Source organism: Arachis ipaensis, chromosome B10 (genome assembly GCF_000816755.2).
Source record: "Arachis ipaensis cultivar K30076 chromosome B10, Araip1.1, whole genome shotgun sequence".
NCBI lineage: Eukaryota > Viridiplantae > Streptophyta > Magnoliopsida > Fabales > Fabaceae > Arachis > Arachis ipaensis.
This window is the reverse complement of record NC_029794.2, coordinates 27,564,467-27,572,756: the sequence shown is the minus strand read 5'-3', so window position 1 is coordinate 27,572,756 and position 8,290 is coordinate 27,564,467.

Here is an 8,290-nt window from a genome sequence, read left to right as displayed (position 1 = left end):
TATTTTTGAATTTTGAAAAGATATGATTGAAATTAGTTTTTGAAAAAGATTTGATTTTTAAAATCATAATTAATGACTTGATTCACAAGAAGATATGATTATAAGAAAAAGATTTTTGAAAAATATTTTTAAAATTTTCGAAAATAACTAAGAAAAATGAAAAAGATTTGATTTTTGAAAAAAATTTTGAAAAAGATAAGATTTTTAAATTGAAAATTTGATTTGACTCATAAAAACAACTAGATTTTAAAAATTTTTGAAAAAGTCAAATCTAATTTTCGAATTTATGAGAGAGAAAAAAAAGGAAGATATTTTTTTGATTTTTGAATTTTGAATTTTTAATGATGAGGGAGAAAAACACTAAAATGATGCAATGCATGAAATTTTTAGATTAAAACAATGAATGCATGTAAGAATGCTATGAATGTCAAGATGAACACCAAGAACACTTTGAATGTCAAGATGAACATCAAGTCTTATTTTTGAAAATTTTTATATGCAAAGAAAACATGCAAGACACCAAACTTAGAAATCTTTCATGTTTAGACTCTATGGATGCAAAAATGCACATGTAAAACAAGAAAAGATGCAAAACAAGAAAACATTAAGATCAAACAAGAAGACTTACTAAGAACAACTTGAAGATCATGAAGAACACTATGAATGCATGGATTTTCGAAAAATGCAAGATGAATATGCAATTGACACCAAACTTATAACATGACACATGACTCAAACAAGAAACACAAAAAATATTTTTGATTTTTATGATTTTATGATTTTTTTGTATTTTCTTTTAATTTTTTTTTCGAAAATCATTTTGAAAAAGAAAAATAAGGATTCCAAAATTTTTAATATGAATTCTAGGAATCTTATGCTCTTTAGTCTAAAGCTCCAATCAAAGGGTTAGGCATGGCTTAATAGCCAGCCAAGCTCTAGCATGTAAATTACATCCATTGAGGTGATTAGTTGAAGACCAATCCCAAAGCAGTTTGGGTATGGCTTTACAGCCAGATAGGATTCAACATGTTTCAGGAAACACTAGAACTCATTCTTAAAAATTCTGAAAAAAATATATTTTGAAAACATTTTTATTTTTATTTTTTTTTCAAAAACAAAGGAGAAATTTTAGAAAGATTTTTTTGAAAAATTTTTGAAAACAAAATAAGAAGAAAATTACCTAATCTGAGCAACAAGATGAACCGTCAGTTGTCCAAACTCAAACAATCCCCGGCAACGGCGCCAAAAACTTGGTATGCAAAATTGTTACTCAGGTATTGAATTATTGTTCGAAATTGATTCCCTGGCGATGGCACCAAAAACGGATGCACAAAACCATGGTCTAAACATATCTTCACAACTTCGCATAACTAACCAGCAAGTGCACTGGGTCGTCCAAGTAATACCTTACGTGAGTAAGGGTCGAATCCCACGGAGATTGTTGGTATGAAGCAAGCTATGGTCACCTTGTAAATCTCAGTCAGGCGGATATAAAATAGTTATGTAGTTTTCGAAATTTAGTAATAAAAGAAGGATAGGAATACTTATGTAAATCATTGGTGAGAATTTCAGATAAGCGTATGAAGATGCATTCGTTCCTCTGAACCTCCGCTTTTCTGCTGTCTTCATCCAATCAGTCTTACTCCTCTCTATGGCTGGCTTTATGTAAGGATGTCACCGGTGCCAATGGCTACTTTCAATCCTCTCGGGAAAATGGTCCAAATGCTCTGTCACAGCACGGCTAATCGTCTGGAGGCATCACCCTTGTCGATGGTTGCATCCTATTCCTCTCTGTGAAAATGGTCCGATGCGCTGTCACTGCATGGCTAATCATCTTGGAGGTTCTCGATCATACTGGAATAGAATTTACTATCCTTTTGCGTCTGTCACTATGCCCAGCACTCGCGAGTTTGGAATTCGTCACAGTCATTCAATCCCAGAGTCCTACTCGGAATACCACAGACAAGGTTTAGACTTTCCGGACTCTCATGAATGCCGCCATCAATCTAGCTTATACCACAAAGATTCTGATTAAGAGATCCAAGAGATAATCATTCACTCTAAGGTAGAACGGGAGTGGTTGTCAGGCACGCGTTCATAGGGAATGATGATGATTGTCACGTTCATCACATTCAAGTTGAAGTGCGAATGAATATCTTAGAAGCGGAATAAGTTGAATTGAATAGAAAATAGTAGTACTTTGCATTAATCTTTGAGGAACAGCAGAGCTCCACACCTTAATCTATGGAGTGTAGAAACTTTACCGTTGAAGAATACATAAGTGAATAGAGGGTAAGCATGGCCGAATGGCCAGCCTCCCATGGAGGTCTAGAGATCTAAAAATGATCAAAAGATGTCTAATACAATAGTAAAAAGTCCTATTTATAATAAACTAGTTACTAGGGTTTACAGAAGTAAGTAATTGATGCATAAGTCCACTTCCGGGGCCCACTTGGTGTGTGCTTGGGCTGAGCTTGAATGTTACACGTGCATAGGTCATTCTTGGAGTTGAACGCCAGCTTTTGTGCCATTTTGGGCGTTGAACTCCACTTTGCAACTTGTTTCTGGCGCTGGATGCCAGAATTGGGCAGAGAGCTGGCGTTGAACGCCAGTTTGCGTCGTCAGATGACTTTCGGATATGACTTTGTATGATGGCACTACAGATCCTAACCATCACCTCAGCAACTTCAGAAGTAGGATGTACCTCACCGACGCCTCAGATGCAGTTCGCTGCAAAGCTTTTCCAACAACTCTCACGAAGACAGCAATCAGATGATTCGACAACCTACCTCCGAAGTCCATCTCAAGCTTTGATGACCTAGCCAAAAAATTCCTGGCCAGATTCTCCATCCAAAAAGACAAGGCTAAGCACGCCCTCAGTCTACTAGGAATCAAGCAAGGAGATCGGGAAAGTCTTCGCAACTACATGAAAAGATTCAATAAAACATACCTAGACATACAAAGCTTGCCAACAGAGGCCGCCATCATGGGCCTCATCAATGGCCTACGAGAGGGACCTTTTAGCCAATCCATATCAAGGAAGTATCCCACATCTCTGGACGAAGTGCAAGAACGAGCGAAGAAATACATTAACATGGAAGAAAATTCTCGACTAGGAGAAACCTCAAAATCCGGATTCACCTACCGGGATAAAGATAAAGAGTCCAAAAAGAAGGAAGATCGACAAGGGAAAAAAATTAAAAAATATCATAATTACACCCTCCCTCCGGGTGTCTCTTGTGGATGTGTACAAGGAAGTCTGCCACACAGAAAAAATACCCCCAACTCGACCACTCAAAGGCAAAAGAGGAGGAGGAAACCGAAACGAGTATTGTGAATACCATCGTATCCGTGGACATTCCACCAACGAATGCTTTGATCTAAAAAATGTCATAGAAAAGTTAGTAAGAGAAGGAAAACTAGATCGGTATTTGGCCACCCGAGATGATGAGCAAAGAAAAAGGAGGAGGGACAATGAGGTCGGATGAACCGAGCGATCACCTCGTACGCTAGAAAGACATGTTCATATGATACACGGAGGATTTGTAGGAGGAGGAATCTCCAAATCATCCCGCAAAAGATATCTTAAAGAAATATATCATGTCGAAGGAAAGGAGGAAGCACCCGACATCCCTGCAATCACGTTCACCAAAGAAGACGCATCCGGTATCATCTCAGGACACGACGATCCCATGGTCATCACCATTATACTGGCAAACGCCAATCTCCACCGTACATTAATAGACCAAGGGAGCTCCGCTGACATCTTATTCAAAACTGCCTTCGACAAGCTCGGCTTAGAAGAAAAAGAGCTTAGAGCATACCCGAACAGCCTGTTCGGACTAGGAGATACCCCAGTACAACCACTTGGATACATCTCACTACACACAACGTTCGGAAAAGGAAACCAATCCAGAACTCTCAAAATAGACTACATCGTGGTCAACGTGAGTTCAGCCTACAATGCCTTAATAGGTCGAACAACATTGAATCAACTCGACGCAATAGTCTCAACTCCACATCTATGCATGAAATTCCCAACTGCAGAAGGAATAGCTACAATAAAAGCAGATCAAAAGATGGCGCGCCGCTGTTATAACGAAAGTCTAAATCTCAGAGGCGGAAGAGAAGAATTCCATACAATTGAGCTTGGTGGAGTTCAGAGACGAGAAGAACTCTGTCCACAACCCGAAGGTGAAGTAGAGAAAGTTCAGATCAGAGACACCTCGGACAAAACAACCAATATTGGCTCGACTCTAAAAGAAGACATAAAAGAAACACTCGTACAATTTTTACGAGATAACGTCGACCTCTTTGGTGGAAGGCTGCAGACATGCCAGGTATAGACCCCGAATTAATGTGTCATAAGCTAGCAGTCTACCCTGGATCTCGGCCAGTACAACAGAGGCGTAGAAAGCTCAGACCCGAAAGATCCCAAGCTGTGGAAGAGCAGGTACAAGCTCTACTAGAGGCAGGATTCATAAGAGAAGTCAAGTACCCACTGTGGTTAGCTAATGTCGTCTTGGTGAAAAAATCAAACGGGAAGTGGCGAATGTGCACCGACTATACAGATCTCAACAAAGCCTGCCCTAAAGACCCTTATCCACTCCCAAGCATCGACACTCTGGTAGATGCCTCCTCCGGATATAAATACCTCTCGTTTATGGATGTATATTCCGGATACAATCAAATCCCCATGTATCCACCAGATCAAGAAAAGACCTCATTTTTAACACCAAAAACAAATTACTGCTACATTGTGATGCCTTTTGGTCTTAAGAACGCGGGAGCTACTTATCAAAGGCTAATGAATAAAGTCTTTTCGGATCATATCAGAAAAATCATGGAAGTCTACGTGGACGACATGTTGATAAAGACACAAAGTGAAGAGACATTATTGTCTGATCTGGTCCAAGTGTTCGACACTATAAGGAAGCATGGCATGCGACTCAATCCTGCAAAATGCACCTTTGCAGTAGAAGCAGGAAAATTCTTAGGTTTTATGTTCACACAAAGAGGAATTGAGGCAAATCTGGATAAATGCCAGGCCATACTCAACATAAAGAGCCCAACTTGTGTCAAAGAGGTACAACAACTCAACGGGAGACTGGCAGCCTTATCCAGATTCCTAGCGGGATCAGCGATAAGATCTCTCACCTTCTATGCTACTCTAAGGAAAGGAAAGAAGTTTGAATGGACAATAGAGTGCGAGCAAGCCTTCCAAGATTTCAAAAGATTTTTAGGATGGCCACCTATCCTATCTCGGCCACGAGAAGGAGAACCACTCATATTATACCTCGCGGTAGGAAGTCGGGCAGTAGCCTCAGCACTAGTTCGAGAAGAGAACAGTGGGCAACAACCCGTATACTTTATTAGTAAAGCATTACAAGGATCCGAGCTGAACTACCAAAAAATAGAAAAGTTTGCTTATGCTCTCATACTAACATCTCGACGACTTTGCTCGTACTTCCAAGCTCACACCATTAAGGTTCGGACCAACCAGCCCATAAAAGGGATATTGCAGAAAACAGATCTAGTAGGCAGAATTTTACAATGGTCAGTCGAGTTATCCGAGTTCGACCTCCAATATGAAGCTCGGATAGCCATCAAATCATAGTACTTAGCCGACTTCATTGCAGAATTTACAAATACCCTGAAAATCCCCACAGAATGGAATCTCTACGTGGACGGTTCCTTGAATAAAACTGGAAGCGGCGCAGGTGTGATAATAGAAAGTAATCAAGAAACCCAAATTGAACTCTCTCTCAAATTCGGGTTCCCTGCCTCAAACAACCAGGCGGAATATGAGGCACTACTAGCTGGTTTAAAGCTGGCTAAAGAGGTCGAAGCTCAAAGACTCATTATCTTCAGCGACTCATAAGTGATCACTTCACAAATAGCGGGGAGCTACCAAGCCAAGGACCCCAATATGAAAAAGTACCTGGGTAAAACCAGGGAACAGCTCGGACAATTTCGGGAATATGAGATCCGCCACATACCCCGCGAACAGAATGCCCGAGCTGACGCACTCTCAAAACTAGCCAGCACCAAACCAGGAGGCAACAATAGAAAGCTCATCCAGGAAATACTACAGAACCCGTCAATCTCAGAAGAGGAAAAAATTCTAGCCATAACAGGTCTAGATCAAGCGTGGATGACTCCTATAATTAACTACCTCAAAACATCAACACTTTCCACAGATGAGAAGGAGGCAAAAAGGTTAAAACGGGAGGTACAATACTACACTATCATAAACAATAATCTATACAAAAGAGGAATTTCAATACCATTGCTAAAATGTGTACTGACTTCCAACACGAAGGAAGTTCTAGAAGAAATACACAGTGGCATATGTGGCAATCATCTCGGAGCACAAGCACTCACCAAAAAAGTACTTCGGGCAGGATTTTATTAGCCAACTCTACAAAAGGAGGCCACAGAGTTTGTAAAGACATGTCTACCATGTCATCGCCCCTCCAGAGGAGCTCATTAGCGTAACCTCACCTTGGCCATTCGCAAAATGGGGACTCGACCTTCTCGGACCCTTTCCCCAGGGATCGGGACAAGTTAAATTCCTCATAGTAGGGGTAGACTATTTCACAAAGTAGATCGAGGCAGAACCCTTAACTAACGCCACTGCTCAAAGAAGTCGAACATTTCTATATAGAAACATTGTCACAAGGTTCGGGGTTCCATACTCCATCACCACAGACAATGGCACCCAATTCACAGATGCAGGCTTCAGAAAATTAGTAGCCGACTTGAACATAAAGCACCAGTTCACCTCCGTCGAACATCCCCAAGCCAATGGACAAGCCGAAGCTGCTAACAAAATCATATTGGCCGGGCTAAAATGGAAATTACAAGATGCAAAGGGAGCTTGGGTCGAAGAACTTCCACAAGTCCTATGGGCATATCGAACAATGCCACATTCTACCACAAAGGAATCACCCTTCCGATTAGCATACGGAATGGAGGCAATGATCCCGGTAGAGATCGAGGAAGGGTCGCCTAGAGTGGTCCATTACAATGAAGAAGCCAACTCCCAACTTCAAAGGGAAGAGCTCGACCTACTTCCTGAAATCCAAGAAAGAGCTCGAATCAGGGAAGAAGCACTAAAACGTCGAATGGCTTCCAGATATAATCAAAAGGTAGTGCCAAGAGGTTTCGCTGAGAATGATCTCATCCTAATCCGAAATAATATTGGAACAACTCGAACCGGAGAAGGAAAGCTGGCAGCAAACTGGAAAGGACCCTACCGAGTCATAGAAGTACTTGGGAAGGGCTACTACAGACTATCCGAACTCGACGGGCGAGAACTTCCTAGGTCGTGGCACGTCTGCAACCTAAGAAGGTACTATAGCTAGAGAAGGTAAAAGATCTCATCATAGGATGCACTCTTTTTCTTGAAAAGGTTTTTTAATGAGGCACCAAGTTGAGATCCAGAAATTGTCCGACTCAAAAGGATAAAAACTCTATATGTACATATTTTCATTTTCTTTTAAATAAAATATATTAGACATTCTACAAATTTTTCAAGACGCATTAATCTAAAACATTCATCGTCTGATTATAAAGCGACAGATTGGTAGAAAGTGAAAAATAAATTCACTGCACGATCACGATAAAGACCAACAAAGATGAAAACCAAATTCATCTAAAGGTCAACTAAACGAGGATTTAACCCACCTTCTACAAATCGGCAAAGATAAAAACAGAATAATGCAAGAAGTTATCGAAAGTGATCCGGAGAAAGGATCTGACGAGGTCCTGATGGATTGCTAAATAATAACTTAAAAGACTGGCCGATGTTAAGAAGTCGGACCAAGTCAAACCAAGTTATAAGTAAACCCTGGAAAGAGGTCTGGCCAACCCTATAAAAGAGGATTACTTTAACTTAGAAGGGCTCGACATGACGAAGTCGGCCCAAAACATAAAGTTATAGAAGTAATCCCTGAAAGAGACCTGAACAAGGTCCAAGAAAGAGGATTACAAAAGTAACTTAGAAGGGCCCGACATGACAAAGTCGGCCCAAAACATAAAGTTATAGAAGTAATCCCTAAAAGAGACTTGAACAAAGTCCAAGAAAGAGGATTACAAAATAACTTGATCCAACATGACGAAGTCGGCCCAAAACATAAAGTTATAGAAGTAATCCCTGAAAGAGACTTGAACAAAGTCCAAGAAAGAGGATTACAAAATAACTTGATCCAACATGACGAAGTCGGCCCAAAACATAAAAGTTATAAACGTAATCCCTGAAAGAGACCTGAACAAGGTCCAAGAAAGA